The sequence below is a fragment of the Rattus norvegicus genome, chromosome 14 (genome assembly GCF_036323735.1).
Source record: "Rattus norvegicus strain BN/NHsdMcwi chromosome 14, GRCr8, whole genome shotgun sequence".
Lineage (NCBI taxonomy): Eukaryota > Metazoa > Chordata > Mammalia > Rodentia > Muridae > Rattus > Rattus norvegicus.
Genome location: NC_086032.1, coordinates 74,085,232 through 74,107,271, shown reverse-complemented (window position 1 = coordinate 74,107,271; position 22,040 = coordinate 74,085,232). Strand labels below are relative to the sequence as shown.

The following is a 22,040-nucleotide window of genomic DNA, read 5'->3' as shown; positions in this document are numbered from 1 at the left end:
AGAGCTACCCATGGAGTATGCAGTGGGGGTTATTAGCCTGCCCTGTCTGACAATGTTTTCTTCCTACATGCAGGGATTTCTGATTTCCTTGGCTCAGCCTCACAACTCCTACCGTCGAGCTCATCAGAAAGCCCTTGCAGCAGGGAAATTGTAAACCACGACAACTCCATGTCAAGTCTAGTGAGGAGTAAAAAGAAATCCATGGAAACTGTTGTCACAGCCACAGGAACTGCTTAGCCAGCTGCAGGAAGCAAACAAATCCACTGTAACATTAGCTCAGGCAGAAGGTTCCAGCTCATTGAGAGCAAGCTCATTTGTTTTCGCATTAAGGCTCATCCAAGCCTACCTGGGCTGTGCTCACTGGGTTATAGTAGTGCCAGGGCAGAGCTGGGGAGAGGTGATAGATTTATGACGCACTGCCTTGATGACATATTTACCAGGCCTTGCCTGCAGGAGCCAGAGTCCAGGAGCTGGAAGATGAGAGTCCTGACTGGAAACTGAGCCCACTGGGAAAACACGGGTAAGAGAAAAGCAGTGAGAGAAGCCCCTCGCGGAATGTGTGCTTTAGAAAGAGCAGCGAGTTCTACGGATAGAGATTGCAGAGATGGGAGGCAGGGGGAAGAAGTAGAAAGGGATCAACTCTGACTGCTAAGCATGGACTGCATAGACGTTGAGGAAGTGACAACTTATTAAGCTTCATATTTCACATTTAAGAAATATGATTAAATTTATTCCACCTCACAGGGCTGGTAGACATGAAACATCAGAGAAATGCAAGAATGCATCATCACACAGCCCCGTATTAATAACATTCATATATCCTGAAAGTCGAGGTGAGCCTGTCCTTAATTCTGGCTGTGTCCTACTTAAAGGATAGGAGCTCCACATTATAAAGCAGGCTAAGGGCAGTTCTGTTTGAACATTGCTTATTGATAGAGAAACAAGAAAGCAGTGAAATACAAATTGTTATGCAAATCATACATCGAGATAGATTTTTCTCATGGTTTGTTAATGAAACCTTGTGTTAGAAGTTATTAAGGGGTTGGGGATTTAGCTCAGTGGTAGAGCGCTTGCCTAGGAAGTGCAAGGCCCTGGGTTCGGTCCCCAGCTCAGAAAAAAAGAACCAAAAAAAAAAAAAGAAGTTACTATATTAGAAACTACTATCTTTATGGTTAGGTACTATCTGTATGGTAACTAAGAACTGAAAATTTAAGTTACGTGTCCCAGTGTCACAGCATATTTGAGCCATGCTGGAGATAGATTATATATATTCAACAAATATATTTTCCAATGTTCCCGAACTAGAACTCCATTTTCCTGTAATGATCCACATTTCTACGGTAGCCTTTCTTTCTTCTGAACATTTACTCATGTGTGTATCTTCAATAAGCATTTTCTCTATTAACCACTGCTGTGTGAAAATCTCCTGGGAATATAAAATTAAGTCAGATAAATTTTATGGTAGTTAGATAGTATGTGTTAAGCTATATGTGTTGTCCTTTTTCCTTGTCAAAATTACACACTAACCAAGAGTCTTTCGGGAACAGAGATTCTCATTTGAAGGATGGCTCACATCAATGTGCCCATGCCTGTGGAGAAATGTCTTGATTGTTGATTAGTGTGTGTGGGTCCATGCATGGAAATTTCTGCGACAGATGTGTGGGTATGATAAGAACAATCAACTTTCCAGAGGGATGAGTACATGCAACTTTCCATAATATGGGTTGCTGTGTGTGTGCATGTTTGAAGGGAAGATGTCTACCTCAGCTGTTGTCGTCTAAGAGGCACGCATATTCTCTTTGACAGTGTAACTCAGTGTGATCACAGATTCAGATGAGGTAGACAGCCCCATGGTTCTTTCTTTCTCCATCTCCCCTGGTTTGAACTACATGTCACAATACTTTTTACATGATGTCTGAGCATTGAATTTAGGTCCTCATGTTTGGATGGGAAGCAGTTCCTTGTTTGAATTCTCTCCCACCCTAGCTGTCTGAGGTCTTTTCTAGTTTGCATTCTACTGTGGCGATAAACATGATGACCAAAACCAACACGGAAGGTAAATAGCTTATTTCAGCTTACACGTCCACGTAAAGGTCTAATGCTGAGGGAAACTGTGGTTGAAACTCATCTTATACATGGATTGTAGAGGAAAGAGCTTGCTAGCTCACTTCCTCTGCCTTGTAATCACCCATCTTTCACACTTCCTAGGACCATTTGCCCAATAGGTGAAATCACTCACAAGGAGCTGGACCATCCTCATTAATTAACAATCAAGAAAATTCCTCACAGTCATGCTATAGGCTAATCTAACCTGGAAAATTCTTCGATTGACTTTCTGTTGCCCAAAGACCCTTGGTGGTATCAAGTTGACAGGGAAAACTAACCAGAACGGAGTTTTTAAGTTCAGGGCAAAAAAGGATAATATAGGCATCAAGAACTTTCTGAACTCCAGGAAATTGAATGCTTAAGGGGAAAACGCATCATAACTTCACTAAGCTACAATGATGGTTCTGCTAGTTTCAGTGTGTATTTGTATGGTGGCAGAAGCTTCTGTCCAGCACTCCTGAAAAGCCACATAAAGGCCTTTTTCCTGTTAAGGAAAATTCAGGTCTGAAAAGACTTCACCCTTTCACATGACCAGGGTATTCTTTGACCCCAGTATAATCCATTTTTCTCTACTGGTTGAGCTTCATAAGCTGGCCATGCTGCTTTCCTGGTTGGCTACAGTGGCATAAACATTGAGAACATTCTAGTAAGAATATTAAAGCATAAAATTTGGTATGCTGCTGCAACTTCAGGTTGACTCTCAACCTCCATTTTACTACAGAGATGTACAAGAAAGGGGGGTGGATACAGCAGTGACAGCGGCTCATGTGGAGAAGCCAAAATTTAAATTCATTTCTAGAAATGTATCCATTCCCTGCCTCATATGTGTGCAAATATTAATCAGAAGACCACCACATTAGGAGTGAGTGTGATTAGCATAATGCTGCCTTGTGGATTAATTCTTTCTGAGCCACCAAAGGTAAAACTGTTTTCCTTTCTCCTTAATCCTCTCTAATAGATGCACAGTTGCCAATAGAAGTTACGATTTTTTTCTACATCATAATGAATTTATATGGTGAATTCTCCCCTTAAACATAGATGTGACGATAGATACTTTACCTAATTACTCCCTGTGCTAACATGGAGCTTCATTTCCAGAACCAGATAAAACAAACATTACTTAGCCAGGTTTTATTTCTCAGAAAACCTATGGTCAAATTATGTCCATCTGTTGCTGTGATGCTTGTGACCCAGCCAAATGACTTTTTCTTTATTTTGCCTTCATGGGTCTAGGAAAATGGGCAAAATAAATATCACTCAAAGTGCAATGTTTTAGAATTCAGTCTGTCAATGTACGTAAAAACTTAGGAGTTTTTTTACTGTTCTTTCAGCATAGGTAATTTAAGTCTAGAATTTATCTTAGAGAAAGTTAATTGTTCTATATATGAAAACCACAATGTATTCATTAGGTACTAAATAATCTGAAATTATAAGAGTAATCAGGAAAATTTGGACGGACTGTAGAACTCATGGTGTTATTGTTTAATAATATGATGCATAGACTTTCAAATCCTATTTGCAAAAGTAACAAAATGCCGTGTTGGCATGGAAATGTTCATGGAATAGAAATAACAATGGTAACACCAATATCTCTTGAACATCATAACTAGTCTAATGGTAAATATATATATTCGATATATTTTGTTTTGTTTTTGCTTTTCTTTAATTGAAAATATATACTTTGATCCTGACCACAGTTCCCCTCCCCTCCACTCTTCCAGCTAACCTCTACCAGTTCTTTCCTAGATATATACTCCTCCATTTCCTCTTCAGAAAAGAGCTGACCTCCAAGAGGTTACAGTCAAACAGGACAAAACAAGATACAGTAAGATATGGCAAAAGCCCTCATATCGAAGCTGGACAAGGCAGTATAACAAGAGGAAAAAAGCCCCAAGAACAGGCAAAGAATCAGAGATACACACACTCCCACTGTTTGAAGTGTTACAAAATCACCAAGCCAATAATTATAGCAGACAAACAGGAGACCCCATGCAAATGGACTAAGAAAGAAATCAGGGAATCAACACTTTTCATAATAATAGCAAGCATCGAACATATATGCAATATTGAGTCCTTATCAGATCCCAGTGAGGTATACTCTATTGCTATTAATGTCTCCATATATCATGTGTAAAATCAAAGCCTGCCTTAGGCTATTGTGGTTTATTGGTGGTCACAGATTCAGGTGCATTGCTTTATCTGGAGACCACCTTCAAGTCATCACATGACTGAAAAATTATAAACTCAGAAAACTATTTTCTACAAGGTTAGGTGTAGGTTTGAAATGTCAGCTACATTTATTTAGAATTGAAGGCTAGCCTGAACGACTTAGACACTGTCTTAAAATTTAAATAAAGAGATGCTTTGTGATATAGTTTACTGATAAAGTCTTTGCCTAGCATGCAGGAGTCCCTGAATATTACAAAAGAATGAACTCAGAAACATCAAGACATAAAACATGCAGGGGACAGCATGTATGACCTTCCAATTGTCTTCCCTTGGTGAAGGGGTACAGGCCGAGCTCAGTTCTCCCAGCCCTAATGTACACTGTCATGTGCAATATTGTTATCCAGGGAAGTTCACCTGAGACCTGGTGTGAAGTTTTTAATGTGGATCATGGGGATTTACTTAGATTGGCCTAATCACCCAGTTGCAGCCATTGTAGATGCCAGAATGCTAGCGCTTGTCCCAAAGCCCCTACTATAAGTAATATTGTTAGTAAAGCCTGTGTAGGATGGCCCAACACTGAGATAAACAATAATACTCTTTCCAAATGGCTTTGTCCAAGGGATTAGTGCTTACTTCCAGGCTGTGATATTGGTGCAATTGTTTTTATTATATGAGCAGAATATGAATACATGAGACTTGCTGATTTAATTTCTTACTCAAATGATTACACAAGTAGACAAAAACCCAGAGCCTAAATACTCAGCTGTTGTAGATCTTAGAAAGAAGAGAGCCACTGTCTTCTGCTGAATATCTATGATGACCAAGACCAGAGCCAGATACATGGTCATGAGATGAAAAAGAGAAGTTGCTTCTGTTTAAGCAAAAGAGATTCCCAGCAAGTCCATGCTGCAGGTGAGGATGAATACAAAGACTCAGTGAGTATGGTAAGGAGAGAAACACTAAGATATAAGAGTTGAAACAGGTATTAAATGACGACAGGAGTTAGCATAGTCCCTAGAACACGTAGAGGAGTCAGAAGCATGCTAGACTTTAGGTACCTGAAGTGGTCAGCAGATCAGATCTGACAACTGCATGGGTATCTACAATTCTTCCAAACTAGTCGAAATGAAAAGAGAAGAAAGTCAAAAGATTCTGCCAAGGAGCAGAAAGGAAGAGGAGAAGTGGAGGGGAAGCGGGAGGAGAACACAATAGGACTGGAGAGTTGGCTCAGCAGTTAAGAGCATTGGCTGCCCTTCCATAGTTCAATTCCCAGAACCCACAGGATAACTTACAATAATCTGTACTTTCTAGGTATTAAGTCCTGTCTTCTAGCTTCTATGGGTACCATGCAAGCAAGTGGTACACATGCAGACAAAATATTGATACACATAAGGAAAAAGTTAAGAGGACAGAAAATACTTTTAAAAAGAAGGGGTAAGAGGAGGAAAAGTTAGGGAGAGAATGAAGGCAATTATACTAAAAATGTATTATGTACATTATGAAATTCTCAAATATATTATAGTTTTAAAAGTCATGAACAGATCATTAAGCAAACTTCGTGTTTCATAAAGAAAATTACTTAGGCTACAAGGCACAAGAGTTTTACAGAGCATTTAAATCCTTAGAGTGAGATATTTATATTTCTACTTTATTGAAGAAAGGCTAGAAGCTGAAAGCAGCTTAGACTAAGGTTTTCCTACCATGTGTGCATGTGTTTGTGTGTGTGCACATATAGTATATGTGTGTATAGTACTACGTTCTCATGAGAGTGCAGGGATGCAATTCCAAGTATGTGAATGAATGGAGAAGACACAGACAGCTTCTCGGTAGTTTTGGATCACTCTCCACCTTATCATCTTTAGAAAATAATCTCTCACTGAACATGAAGGCTGCTTTTGCAGTTCTCCTGACTGTCCAGAAAGCTCTTAGAATTCACCTGTATCTTCCTAGTAATAGTAAGGTTACATATATGTGTAACTATAACAAGGTTTTTATACATGGGTACTGGGGATTCAAATACATATCCTCTTGATTACAGAGCAAACACTCTTATCTAGAATGCCATCTAGCTATCCAGAATGCTGTTTCATTAATATATCTTTATTGTACAAAATATTGCACTTGATTATAATATTTTCATTCTTGTTCATAATACATTGTCACATTCACACTATTGCCTACACTTCCCCTATAGTCTCCTTCCCTTTCTCTCATTGGTATGTGGGCGTTCATGTGTGCATGCATATGTATGATCTTACAGTGTCATGATCATTCTCACAGAGATAAATGTTCCCTACTTGCCGTCAAAATCATGAGATTTTCTTGGCTTCAGGAATGAATGGGACTACATACATGCATAGGCTGTAATAGTGAGATTTAAAATCATATATTACTATACCTACTAGCAGAAGTAGCTGTAGCAGTAGCAGTATTTGGCTATAAACTTTGATGACTGCTTGATCCCTTTGGAATTTTGATAATGATTGTACTGAATTTGGGTAAGATGGTCATTTTCACAGTGTGCACTCTACTGATTTGTGGACATGGGAAATCATCCTTTCTTTCAGTGCCATCTTCAGTTTTATTTTTCGCGTTCCCTGTTTTCATTAAGTAGATGGCTCATCTCTTTAGTTAGGATTAATTCCGTATTTTAAGCAATTTTAAAAAGAGATTTCCTACCTTATTTTTCCAACATATTAATAATTGGTATATAGAAAAGTTCCAGATTTTTATATTAATTTTGAATCTTAATACTTGATTTTATATACTTTTAGATGTAAAAGTTTTGGGGTGGAATCCGTTAGGCCTTTCAAGTATTGGTGTAGATCACCTGAAAATCAAGATAATTTGGTTTCTTCCTTCCATATTTGTGACTCATATCTTTTTTGTCTCATTGATCTAAGACTTCAAATACATTATTGAGTGTAAGTGGAGAGAATGGACAGTCTTTTACTCCTGGTTTAAGGGAAAATACTTCATTTCCTTTACTGAGTAAACTGTTGGATATAAGTTTTTGGTGTCCAAATTTTATGATGTTGTTGCATGATCTTATATGTCTCGCTATTTCAGGGCTTTTTACCATGAATTTATATTGAACTTTATTAGAGGCTTTGTCTGTATGTGTTGAGATGAGCATGTACATCTTAATCCTTGACTTTACTTTTGCATTTTATTGTGTTTATTGATTTGCAAGTTAAGTCACCCATGCATTCGACACTGATCTGGCAAATACACATCAGCACGGAAAGGTAAACATTGAGAGAAGTCTATAGGAAATTACAGGCTTCTGTGTCAGAGATGCACTTTGATCATCTGTAGTACATATAACTGCTGGGATGGAGGATACTGTTCATAGGAGAGTGGGGCAGAGGAAAATAATAATACACCGCAGTACTAAAGTTTAATTGCCAATGGCCTACTATGTAGGCCAAGCTGGCCACTAGCTTGAAACTTCCTGTGTCAGATTCCCCAAATGCTAGAATTAAAAGTATGTGGCATTATGGGTAGTTTTTAAACACAAAGTGGAAGTAGCTCAATAATCTGAAAAAGAATTGAAAATTAAAAATACCTCACCCTATCAACACGCATGACACCAAAATGTCAATAAAAATAAGCCTTTGCAATGCTGGAGTATTTAGATCCAGTATTATTCCTCAAAGACTTAACTGACCTGAAAAGAATTGAATTGGATGCCTGGAAGATGGATGCTATTAAAGACACCGTAAAACATGATGGAAAAGGAAGCAAAACAAACCAGCTTGAACTAGGTGTCCATCGCTTTGTAGTATGTAGATGAAGTATACGACAAGCAGCAGTTAAGAGCTAGTTGCATAGGCAGAGATCCACTCCACACAGCATGACGTTTGGGAAAATCATGATGCATTTGGAAATGGGGCCATGTTTCTTATGAGCTGAAAAGAAGTTATAAACAGATTTTTATTAGTGTCTGTTTGCCTTTTGTATGTGTTTGGCAAGTAATAAATAAAAAGAAAAAAGTCCTTGGGAAAGAACTAGCTCATTGGCAAGCAGTAGAGAATGAAATGTCCAGATCCAGGGACTCAGAGCTGTAGTGAACTGCAAAAGCTAAAAGCAAGCCATTCCTATGCCTAGGAATACAAAAGATACCATTTTATTAATTTTAAACTATTAGTGTTTATTTTATGGTATGTGTGTTTTTTGTAGCATGTATATCTGTGCACTACATGTGTGTATGGTGCCTGTAGAGGCTAGAAGAGAGCATCAGTCCCACTATAACTACAGTTACAAATAGTTGTGAACCACTGTGTGGATGCTGGGAATAGAGCCCCAGTCATTCAGGAAAGCAGCCAGTCCCACAGATACACTGTTAAATGGCTTTTTGTAAAAGACCCTCTAACACTTCTGAGTTGCACAAAAATCTCATCTCGGTGAAGATCAAAATATAGTTGAGACCTTTTCCTATATTATTGCAGAAAGTCTTAAATGTCTACTACCCTTCAAGGAAGAAAGACATAACAAAGAAGCAAGAAACATATCTAAGTGTAGAACTATGACATGTGAAAAACTCCCGGTAACATGAGAGGCTACATGGGAAAAAATTAAGTAGGAGCCAGTCAAATATTTAAGAAAATCATTTTGTCAAATTTCCCAGTAAATTACAATAAATTAATAGAATATAGAAAACAAATTAAACATAAGACTGCACCCAGCAGTGTTCCATCAATGATGCTTATTTTTTCCACAAGGAGCCGAATCATAGGTCACACTGACAATGAGCTACAAGGCGCTAAGAGTTCCGGACCCTTGGGTAGTCTTGATGTTTGCAGAAGAATTCCTATAAAACTCGTCTCTAAACAAGCCAACAACATTAAACCTGCACCTCAAACTCAAAGGACTATTAGCAGGATGCCTGAGGCCCACAAGGTGATGAAGAAGGATTCTAATGAAGAACCATGGTATGATTGTAAAGGGGGCGAATTCCTTCAAATCAGCAAAGATATCCAAGACACCTTTTTTTTGTGATTTTCAGACAAACATCTTAGGAGAAAAGGACGATCTAGCAGTTCATTTCTGTCACAAATGTGGATTGTCTATTAAAGTCTATGGGGAAATGATTTGAAGTAAGCATGTCTTTTGATATGACATGTCCTTTTTACATGAAAAGGGGAGATAAGAAGTGCCCAAGATGTAGTGATCCTGTGCAGTGAATTGAACAGTGCACGCAAGGTTCTCTCTTCATGTGTTGCACTGTTCAAGGTTGCAAGAGAATATATCTGTCTCAGAAAGACTTCCAAGCTCATATCAACCATAGCTCTATGAGAGCTGGAAAGCCTGTTACCTGTGCTTCGCGTGAGAATGTTCATCCTCCTATTGCCTCATCACCAACTCCAATCCCCGATCATTTCATAACGTCACCAGACAAGCATCATAAGCGCCATATTCCTCCAAAGCAGCACACAATGCCGCAACCGCCTCCTTTGTAGCACGAGCACAATAATCAGCCACGTGAGAATATCTGTGCTTCTTCATGGTCCCACCTCCACCTCGTTCAGTCAGTAAGGAAACCTTTCGTATTTCAACAAGAAAACACAGCCTTTTAAGAACTGTCCCTATTCAGGATGACTCAAGTTCAGGTGCTAGAGAACCACCACCTCCTGCCCCAGCACCTGCTCATCATCATCCTGAATATTAGAGTCAACCAGTGGTATCTCACCCTCATCCTATCATGACTCCACAGTAACATTATGCATCACCCCCACCTCCTCCACCATCAATAAGTCATTCAATGCCACATCCTCCCCAGGCTGCAGGTACTCCTCACTTGGTACATAGCCAAGCTCCACCTCCACCAATGACCTCTGCTCTACTACCAATAACCCCTCCCCCTGGACATACTATTGCTCAGATGTTACCTTACAGGAATCATTCTCCTCCAGGACCTCCTCCTCCTTAGCATGATGGTCCACCTCTAACTGCACCCCCTCCTCACCATTACAATCCTAACTCTCGACCCCAGTTTACTGAAGATCAAGGAACTCTGAGCCCTCCATTTATACAACCAGGAGGAACGAGTGCTAGTATCTGGCCTGCACCAAGAGGGTGACCTCCTCCTCCACGAATGCAGACCCTGCCTTCTCAAACCCCACTACCTGGACTACATTATTCAGATCAAACAAGATGCAGATCATATTACTAGTTATCATAGTGTTTTGAACTGAAGATATAACAAGATTAATAAAAGACTAAATTAGTCAATCTTAATTGAGCTTTGACTATGAAAAGAAAACTACCTCTTTTGGGTAGCTATAAAACACAAAGGATTGTCTCTAAAAATGGTTTTAATATGACTTTAGGATTGCTTTCAAGTACTATTCTGTAGTGCAGATAAATAGCTTGGTTGAGCACAAATATATTTTAACAACTGTTACATTGGTCTGATAAATTTTTCCAAAGGCAACCATTTGTCTAAAAATATTGAAAACAATTCACTGTTCCACTTTGAGAAATATTGCTTTTATTAAACCCAATGTTTAGTGTTCTTTTTTTAAGTTTTTCAAAAGGAAATGTTCCTTTCTCTTTATCTGCATTGTATGTGGCTAAGGATGGCTTTAGATAATAAGGCATACTTTCAGCTACAAGACTAGTAGCCTTAGAGGTAAGTAAACAGGAAACTGCCTTCCTGACAGCAGAAAGGATAGTTTGCTAGGAACTAGTATCCTATCTTATGGTAGAAAACTTAAAAAAAAAGTATCAATCCAATAAGAATTTGAGTTGACTTAGCGTAGACTAGGAGCCAATATTTGTTTCTTAAAAATTATGCACATTCTTCGTCAACCTGATGGATGCAGGGTCTCCTTGAAAAGGAGCCTTTAATTCAGGAACACTGACCAATAAATAATAGTATCTGATTTCATGGAGAGATGGTGAACCCCAACCCAATTGATCCTCTAATGTTTTTAGACCTTGCAGTTAAATTGTACCTCTTGAGAAGAAGAAAAATCGTCATTTGTAATCTAAATTCTCCAGTTTGGCCTTTTCCCCTTCCTACTAACCATAAAATAGAACTGTAAGTTTTAAAGACTCCTTTAAAACACATTATAAATAGCTCTGAAAGACAGGGTACCCAGATACATGCCTGGACCAGGACTAACCCACTATGGCCACCTTCAACTTAAGATAAGAGAAGGAAACCACTTTTCAATATGTATGTGCTATAGAAATGGTAGGACTTATTCTGATTAATACAAAGGGACAAGATAAGATAAAGAGGCCAATGTCTCATTACTGCTGAAAGCTTAATAAGCCAATTGTGTCTATGTCTAATAGTAGAAAAGAAGTCTAAGATAATCACTAATTCTTTATTACTATTTCCTTTGAAAAGTACATGCTAATTCATTTAAATCTAAGCTACATAGGGACTTGTTTGACCTATGAACTCATCAAGTGAATGTAATCATAAAAGCTTGGCAACTTCTGCCTTAACTCTAGGAGTAGTTTCTCCCAAAGCTCTATGAGATTATATCTGAGCTCTGACTGCCCTGAGATGATCGTGCAGAAAGGCCATGTGCCCATGCTGTGATAGACAATGTTTCTGAGCCTTCTAGCCATCCCCTGTGAGGTATCAACTTCATGAGTGAAGCCTTCATGGCTCCTCCAGGCCAGTGAGTCTGCCAGCTGGATACCCCAGAGTGTCTACTGTCAAGAATATGCTGGGTAGAAGCAGAAGCATTCTGGCAAGCCGGCCCTCTGGGGAAAAGTTAAAAAACAGATTTTCTTGTTTACTCATCTCAGTGATGCAAATGTCTCTCTACCGGATCTAGTCTCAAGCATCAGAAGGTTTACTGTAGTACATACATACTTTCTGAATATTTAAAAATGGATTCTCCTGAGCTGAGGCAGGCCAGCTCCAGCATGCATAGAAAGGTCTGCAACTGAGCTTTGCCCAAATTCCAGAACCCCAGAAATCATTCAATGTAACAAATCATTACTGTTTTCAGCTACTACATTTAGAGTAAATTTTTATGCAGGAACAGATCATCAAATCTAAAGAGCAGTTTGAATCAATATTATCCTATTATTTTCAAAGCAGGGATTAGACTCCAGAGAACAATGGTATATAAAATACTTACTCGTCCAAGGAAATCTGCAAACTTTTGGAAGATAAACCAACCTCTTCATAGTCATCACTCCCAAGCACTGTCCTTGCAAGAGTTTAGTGAGGGCAAAGAAAAACTCGTAAAGTTTCATGAGTGAGAATTTATCAACATGTCTCAAATTCCAGACACGAACTGCCATAACAAAAAGACAGATGGAAGTGATTACCTGTGCCCTTCATTGGATATTAGTTTCTATAGGACAGACCTGTGGATCTGTTCTGCTCCTACCATTACATGAGAAAGAGAATTAGAATGGGATAGGAATAAAGTTCCCTCCATTTGCTTTGCTCTGTGGAGATTAACTTGTAATTTCAGATACAGCAGGAGAACAGAAGAGTGAGAGACCATGTTACAATGTATGAAGATCAGAGGCTTAAGGATGAAGATTGATCAATCTCTTTGATTGAGAATAATAGAAAGGATCAAAGCTTTGTTCTGTGTTTTGGATTATGGGTCCAAAAGAAAAGTCAGAGAAGACCCCAATAGTAACTAAAGCAATCCAATGCAAGTTTGCGAAGCTGTGAGCAGAGTTAAAATGAGCCCGGTCCACAGGAGAAAGCACCAAGGGCTAGCATCAGCAAGAGAGGGAGGAAGTAGCCTTGAGAGCCCAGATACAAGTTGTGCTCTGAAAGGAAAACATGCTACTATCCTGAAGTTAAGGAGAAGGAATATTGTGCTCTATGCAAGAGTCTCTGGGAAGGTCCTCAAGAATAACTGTGCAGTGATCTCCGCTCTCCACATGCTAGGCAAGCACTAAGGCTCCATTTTCCTATCCACCCTGTTGTGGATGGGTGAGCCTCTTGTTACTTCCACACGAAGGAGTCTAACTATGCGTGTGGACCTCCAGACTTCACTCCACTGACTGATGTCTCTGGAAGAAGAGATTTCAGCACTTTCCCCCTCTTTATAGGGAAAAGATACCTTCTAGGTCCCTACGTCACCAATCATGGCTCTGAGCTGCCCAGGAGTAGGCATGGTATATGGGCAAAAGTAAACCACGTGACCTTATGCCACTGAGGTTCCTGTGAACCATAGGGCAAGCTGACCTGTCATGACTGTTTTTGTTTTGCTTTGTGTCCTTTACTTAAAAGGATAGGAACTATCTATGGGGCAGAGGTTACTGAGCTAAAATCATTTTGTGTGATTGTGTCTAGATTGAGAACTGCACAGGAAGTGGGTTTGATAAATGATCGAAACTTGCTAGAATTGCAGAATTGGAATGCCCCTGTCCCTGATGTTTCTTTGCTGCATACTGACTGACTCCAGGCATAACACATAGCTTGTTTGGTTTAGTTAGATCATGTATCATGTGAAATAATTTCAGTAAATAAAGAATAAATATTTGTAAGTATTACCATCTTGGCCCTGAACTGAAATACCTCTGAGGTCAAACCCCAGCTCTGGTGTTCACTAGTTTGCAATGATCAGAATATATAAGTGCTTTGGCATCTTCTTCTAATGCCCTAGAATGTTACGAAAGGACTGTGTTTGGTGGCGATGATGTGTCTGTGTTCTACAGCTGAGTACCATGCTTTATAGTTTTCATGTTCACTCAATAACCATTAGCTTCCATTATCAGCAATTTTACCACGACCATCAAAACACCCCACCATTCTAAAATTATAATTTAATTAATCCAGGAATTATTATGTGCATATTGATTTTTAACGGTTTTATTTACTAATGCAATCATTAAAGATAACCAAAGGTTTCATACTTGAAAATGTGCTTAGTTTGTATCTTTCTACTTAGGAATGTTCATCTTCACTTTTTCACGTGTGTGTGTGTGTGTGTGTGTGTGTGTGTGTGTGTGTGTGTTGTGGCAGCACACATGTAGAGGTCAGAGGATAACTTACAGAAGCTTGGTTTCTCCTTTCACCCTGTAGGCCCTGGGGATTGAACTCAGGTCTGCAGGTGCAGTAGAGCATGGCTTTTCCTGGATCTCATTCAAATGTTCAGGTTTTTTTCTTTTTTTTTTTAAATTCTCAGAAATAACCTCTTGAAGTAGGGAAGAGGCTTTCCAGAAACAGCAGAAGTGCTTGGCCTCAGATTATACTTGTATAATAGCCATTTTTGTAATTTTATTGTTGCGTTGAAACCAGAGTCTCAATAATGATAATCTTTGAATTCATGAAATAAGAAGATTATTTCTAAGTATTCAGCATTTGTATCCTAACTGGTTATAGGTGGGAGTAGTAAGTCTGTGAGTCTGCCTGAGTCTCTTTGACTCATCTACCTATCTGATGACTATAGGAAAAAACTCAACATACAGATTCTATCTAGTCCTACATATGTAGGCATGGCATTCCAGTTCAATTAAGTGGAAGGAGTCCTACTATGTGCTCCCACTGAACTTTGTATTTATTGACTCTTTGATATGACTTACTGTATTAAATATCAACAAAGACATCAAGAGAAATTAAATGCCTTGAAATATATTCAAAGTCAACGTTCCTGATTTGGTATATTGAGAAATCACTTCCTCCAGTAAGATAGTTGTTACCACTCTGTTAAAGACAGAGTATCACAGAATCCAGATCCCAGATTGATTCTGTCCAGCTTTAATTATATGCATCTTGAAAAGTAACACATAGCACCAACTCTGAGCATGCTCTGGAAAGGTAAAGATTTAAAAAACAAAATTCAGAAATGAAAAAAAAATTACCTGTGTTCTCTAAAACCTTATGTTTCTACAGAGAAGAGTTATTATACCAAGCACAAGTGCAGAAGGAAGTGATGCTGTGACATCCATTCCAGGAAAGGGACTGGGTCTCACTGAGGCAGTTTTAATATGAATAGTGAGAATCAGAACAAAGTTGGAACCTCCTGACTTTCTGAATCGGGTAGCACTCCATCTTGTAGAGAACATGTGCATCTTCTACAAGAAGGAAGGAGGATTCAATAGAGATTAAAATTATTTCAAAAGTGCCAACTCAAAGTGAAAAAACATGAGGTAGGAACATGTCACCCTCATGTCTATAGAGAATCTCACTCACTATACACAGAGGTGCAGATGGATTAGCAGGCACCTTTTGACAAGCACCCTCTGAAATATGTTACCACTCTTATCCTGGGAGATGAGACCCAGAATTATCTATTCGAGAAAAGAGATTTTTCTTGTCTCCCTGAAGAAAAACAGTATTTTTGGAGTAAGGAAAGATTATCAAGAGGCCAATTAAAAAGAGTTATCCAGCACAGGGCACGAATCCAAGAGCTGAGTAGTCAGAATCTGGGAAGATGCTCTGCCTGCAGTGTCTTCATCGATACAAACAGGCTGTCAACCTCTTGGAAGGTTGAACAGGTTCTTTAAGGAATGAAGAGCAACAGAGGACTCTTGTTTCTGCAGTCATTTGCATATAAAAAGATGATTTAATATCACCTCCAAAACCAAAGTTCGTTCCCACTTCCAAAAATAAAAAAATCAATGAGGTTTAAATTAGGTCACATTAGCTGGAATTGAGCTTCTCTTCTCCTGGTGCCGGCTGTTGCTCCATGGGGAGGCTATTCATGTATTGATGGTCACGCGATAGACCCATTTCTGTGCTAGACTTTCTAGAGACGAGAGATACACAGTAATGGTGCTTTAGCAGGTAGATCAGGAGGTAGAGGAAAAAATAGCAAGGAGTTCTAATGTGACAGGAGGAGAATAACAGAAACACACACAAAATGTTGGGGCTGTAGAGGAGAGAGCAAAAGAAGCAATTCATCCAGAAGACAGGATGGGACCTCCCAAGAAGGGTACTCTGAAGGAAGAAGGCAGAGAAGAAAGACGGTGGCTAAGAAAAAATTAGGAAAAGACAGAGTAGTGAAGGGAGGGAGACACACTTTCGAACATTCAGGGACAAAATTAGCAGAATTGAGAAGGCAGCAATCACCCTGACTAAATGCTGTCTGGGAAGAAAGAATTCTTAAAGTATAGAATACTTAACCTGGACACTGCAAACAGCAAGGTAGAAGAAATTAGTGTGTGTGTGTGTGTGTGTGTGTGTGTGTGTGTGTGTGTGTGTGCATGTGTGTGGGGGGGGATATTCTTGGTAAAAGCGCTTGTAGCACCAACTTGAAGACCTAATTTCAGATCCCTGCGATTCAGGGAGAAAGCCATGTGGGGTAGTGAGAATCTGTAATCCAAACAGAGATGTGAAGCATAGACAAGAGAAAAACCCAGATGCTAGTAGGCCAGCAAGCTTGGAACACCAGATGAAGTGTCAGAAACAAGTTGGAAGAGCTAATAAGACAATACAGTAAGTAATGATGCTCATAAGCAAGCAAGCATCAGGACTAGAGTTTGATCCCAAGGACAGTCTTGGTGGAAGGGGAGAACTGAAAGCTATCTTTTCATATCATTGCATGTAGGGGCTGGGGAATGTATGCACACGTGTGACCATGTATGTACACACACACACACACACACACACACCACACCACACACACGCACCACACACACACACACACACCACACACACACCCCACACACACACACCACACACACACACACCACACACGCACCACACACACACACCACACACACACACACACCACACACACACCACAAACACACACACACCACACACACACACACCACACACACACACCACACACACACACCACACACACACACACCACACACGCACCACACACACACCACACACACACACACCACACACACACACCACAAACACACACACACCACACACACACACACCACACACACACACCACATACACACACCACACACACACACACACCACACACACACACAGCACACACACACACACAGACACACACACACACAGACACACACACCCCACTGGCTTGGGGATGTATAAAGGGTCCAAAGCAAAGTGACCCAGAACAACTATCCATAAAGGTTATTGAAAGTGAGGCTGATGCAAGCACAGCGGTTTGAGGTGGTTATAGAAGCACGTGATGGAGAAACATTTGGTAGGATAATTATTAAGGTCAGTCAGTGTTTCTTAGGAGGTGGATAAAGGGCAGTTTCCAAAGGATGAGAAACCTGGGCTGGTGGTTGGCCACCTGAGCAGTTAGAGCAGAGACTGTGCAGGGTTGCACATGGGTGCTCCTGTCACAGCAACATCAGTCAGACTGGCCTAGATGCCACAAGTGATGTGGTTTAAGCTAAATATGAATACCTGCACTTCGCCCATGTTTTCCCTTCAAGAAACACTTCAAGTGTTAGCTGTTCATAGATTCACATTGACAACGCATGTGTTATTTTATACGAGTTGGTCTCTCCAGGACTTAGAAACCGAAAAGAAAAAAAAACATCCAAAAACATAACCATGTGAATGTACATAATTATATGTATATAATTATATATGCTTATATATTATATCATAATTATTATGTATCATTATATGATATAATTTCACAGAGTAAGTATTGTTATGGATGATAATGGCAGGGGAATTGGAGATTTTTCAGAAAAGCAGTACCTGAGATAAATCGGAGTAGCAGGGTCAGGAGCACAGGTTGGGGATTGGCCTGAAAAATGTGCCAGGGTCTGTGACCTGAGCAACAACAAAGCAGCAGTGAGCCTCCCAAAGAGGCTACAGAAAGGGAGGTATCAGAAATATAGTCATTGTGGGTACAGCTTCATGTTCCTAGGAGACTCAATTCCACCAACATGAACATCCACACATGCACTGAACAAGGATGGCACCAATGTATATGCCAAACTCAATGAGGAAAAGTTCAGGAGGCCTCAATCCTATACAAATTACCACAGGAGACTGAGTAAATCTGGCAGGGAGAGGGGCGGTCCTCCCCAAGGAAGAGCATCACAACTATTGTCCAGTGCTAAAGGGTCAGTCATGGAAACAAATATACAAGTAACGCTATATGGACTCAATGTTATATTTAACATGACACTAAATAACATATGCTTGCAAAAACACGGGAAAATGAGGCCATGGATTTCTAGGAGAGTAGGGAGGGAAATATGGAGGGTCCAGAGGAATGTTGCAATTAAATTATAATCTCAAAAATAAACAAAAAATAGCATCTGCTTTTAGAAATGGGCATGATTGCTGAGCACTTTGGAGAGGAGGAAAGGAGACCTGCTGTCAAAGGTGCCAAAAATTGCTCATAAACCAGGGTCAGTTATGGCCAAGTAACTTTGATTTGAAGGTAAGTGGGGGTTCTGGTCACAATTCCCAGAGCTCCACATCTCACTTGGTTTCTGAGGTCATGATTAAACATTCATACCAACAAAATTTCACCTTGATGGGGAGACATATATATATATATATATATATATATATACATATATATACATACATATATATACATATACATACATATACAAGTATAAAACTTTAAATATCTTGATGTGATTTTTTTAAAAATGAGGATTTCTTTCAACTCTTCACAAAGCAAAGAAATATATAGAAAGCACTAAGTTACAGAGAAAGAAAACAATGAGAACCCTAGGTCTGATACAAGGGCCAGACCTTTCAAGATTCAAGGTGTTAACAGAAAGTGAAACAGAGGCCGGGCGATGCTGGATGTTTTGCTTGAAGAGGACACTATAAGGGGAGAGTTCTGAGGGACTAAGAGAAAGGATCTCTGAAGTAACCCTGGAAATAGATATAAGAGATAACGATATAGGTCTCTTCTTAGTTCCTCGGCTTCCTAGGAAAGAGGGCAGCTCTTCTCCCAGCCATGTGGATATCAACCGTCACAGAGAAAGCCCTCTGTGAATTACATTTAAATGTCATCTAGAAAGACAGTTTGAAATTAACTTTTTCTAGTCTGTGGCAATCAGACAATTCCTTGGACTAAAGGAATAAAAACATCTCCATTGTTTCTTAACAGTGAATAAGAATTATAAAGGGTTCACGCTAAAACTGTTTTAAGGGTTATAAGGAAACTCTTGAGAGCACAGCACAAGACTCCTAAGGTCATAACATTCAGATCTCATGACCATTTCAGAATATGCAGTTGGAGAATCACACTGGGAAATTGTGTTATGTACAACATTCAGAACTGACTGGTCTGGGAGAAGAAGAAGCTGACTCAATGGTGCCACCTTGTGGTCCTGTGTCCTGTGACCAAACTGGAGAGTTTGTTTTTCATTTCTTTAGCCCAGGCAAGGTTGTATCTGCCCTAACAGAAGTCATAGCACAAGTCTATTGAGAAAAAAAATCTTTATTTTTATGAATGAAGTGTCAAACTCCATCAGTTATTTTACCCCTTGGAATTTTGCAATGACCTAACAAAAAGTCCCCTCTTTTTTAGTTTGGGTATTTAAGGAATGGACTAAAGGAAGTGAGAACCCTGCAAAAACTTTGGCATCAGGGATTACTGATTTACTGAGATTTAGCTGGGGTTTATGACTTTACCGTCTATTCCTTTGCCCTGTGCCCCACTGCCTCAATATTTCAAGGCTATTGGTTTTATGGGGGAATAAATGGTAAACTGCCATTCTAAAGGGAAGGCAATATATTTCTTAAGAAAGATTCTCATTTTCTCATTTATGGATCAGTCCATATCTCTATTTTTATGAGATCAAGGTAGGGAAATACACAACTCCATGATGAGTTATTTGAGGTGTGACTACCTAGCAATGATGACCGCATCAGAACTAAAACACCCTAAATGTGGCAGAAGATAATTATTAGCATCATGGAGAACTCACTCTATCCCTTTATAAAATGGAATGTCTAAGTAATTGGGCAGTGATCCTGGATGTCTTGTGAGGCAGCCTGAGTTTGCCGGTGTGATGTGTGAAATAATGGGGAAAGTCATAGGTGCTTTTTATACCCAAACTATTTAATCATTTTTTTCCTTGTGGTGTTGTACAAAAGCTCGCAATTGCAGTAGAGACCCCCAGAAATCTCAATGATGTAATCATTGGTGACACAATTTGGTGTGTGTTCAAATGTTTTATTTTCTCTTTGTGCTCCACCTTGTTGTGGCACCAAGGAAAGGTAGAGGATGCTGGCTGGCTAAGCTGCAGAATCACTGGTTCTTTCAGTCCATTGGCCAGAGCTGGTCATGTGACCCCTTCCAACTAGAAATCATGCAGGAGTGTAAGCATAAACGAGAACAAAGAAACTATACAAGAGTCTAGAAATCTCGGTACACAAGTCACTGCATTTCTGTGGGTTTTCCCAGAGAGTTACAAAGACATTTAACTTACTGGAAGCCATTTGAGACATGCATTCTCTGTATACCCTGGGGCTGGAAACACAGTTAAGCAAGTAACTTAAACAAGTACTGCCCTTACAGAAGACCTGGGCTTCATTCCCGGTATGCTCATGGCTGCTTACAACAGCCTATAACCTTGTTTCAGGGAGTCCAATACTCTCTTCTGCTCTCCTTAAGCCCCTGCATGCACTTAGGCACTTACATACAATAAGTCAAATGAATTAGACAGATAGATGGTAGATAGATAGATAGATAGATAGATAGATAGATAGATAGATAGATGATAGATAGATATTGTAAAGCTTTCTCTGACTGCTTTGACAAAGAAATGTTGAATATGAACAAATAATAATAAATGGATGAAGTCTATCTTCTTTACTCTTCTATTACTATGAAGAGATCCCATAACCAAATTACCTCTTACAAAGAGAAAATACTTTACTGGGGACTTGCTTGCAGTTTTAGGGAGGATTCCATGGTATCCATGATAAAAGATGATAGGGCACGGGGTTGCAGCAGTAGCTGAGAGCCTATATGTTGAGACAGCAATCATGAGGCTGGTCTATACTCGCTTAAGGACATGCACTGTCCTGTAAACATGGGAATATGGTGGGGTGGTTTTCATTTCTCATCCTGTCATACAAGAATAAGAGAGAGAGAGAGACAGAAAGAGAGAGAGACAGAGACAGTCAGACATACAGACAGATAGACACAGAGATAGCAAGAGAATGTATATCATTCCAAATATTCATTTATTAACTTTATTTATTTATTTCCTCTCTCTCTCTCTCTCTCTCTCTCTCTCTCTCTCTGTGTGTGTGTGTGTGTGTGTGTGTGTGTGTGTGTGTGTGTGTGTGTGTGTATAGTCATGGACAGTTGTAAGCCACCTGATACTGTTGCCAGGTACACAACTCAAGTACTCTGGAAAGCAGTAAGTCCTCTTCATCCCTGAGCATCACATTCCAAAACGCCTTAACACTCTAAACAATATAATTATTTAATTACATAGATATTGCTTCCAGAGCCAAATCACTGGGCTTGTCTGCACTTTCTCACAGCCAATGAGAGTATGAGGTTCTTTCTCCCTCAAACCACAAGAAAACCTGTGTTATTAAATGAACATCCAGTCTAGGATGAAAAGGGACAGGGCTCCAGCAGTAAGAGGACTTACAAAACTAAGTGATAACTACGAGAAAGTAACATGGGCCTCAGCACAAAATATAATTTGCAAAGGACCGAGAGAGGGTACCTCATGAACAGACCGTTAAATGGCAGCAAGACCTACCATGTCTTGAGTATGCATTCCCCAGACACAACTGCATGGTATAAGCTCTTGTTTGCTTTGGTATTTAGGCAGTTTAGTAGAATTTCTAAGAATCGGAACATAGTAAGAGGCTTACATAAAACAGAGAAAAATAAATGACACTATGATGTGATAGTTCCTTCAAGATGGATAGTTGG

General features: G+C 39.6%; 1 long non-coding RNA gene and 1 pseudogene across 1 annotated transcript in view; both read left to right on the top strand.

The window, feature by feature from the left end:
• Nucleotides 1–240: 240 nt before the first annotated feature.
• The window catches only part of LOC134481765 (uncharacterized), a 55,385-nt gene continuing 33,585 nt past the window's right edge, over nt 241–22,040 (top strand). Inside the window, exon 1 of the long non-coding RNA XR_010057551.1 lies at nt 241–520. This is a non-coding gene — a long non-coding RNA (uncharacterized LOC134481765). The remainder of the gene's footprint in view (nt 521–22,040) is intronic.
• Nucleotides 8,980–10,450, top strand: Cbll1-ps1 (Cbl proto-oncogene like 1, pseudogene 1; annotated as a pseudogene).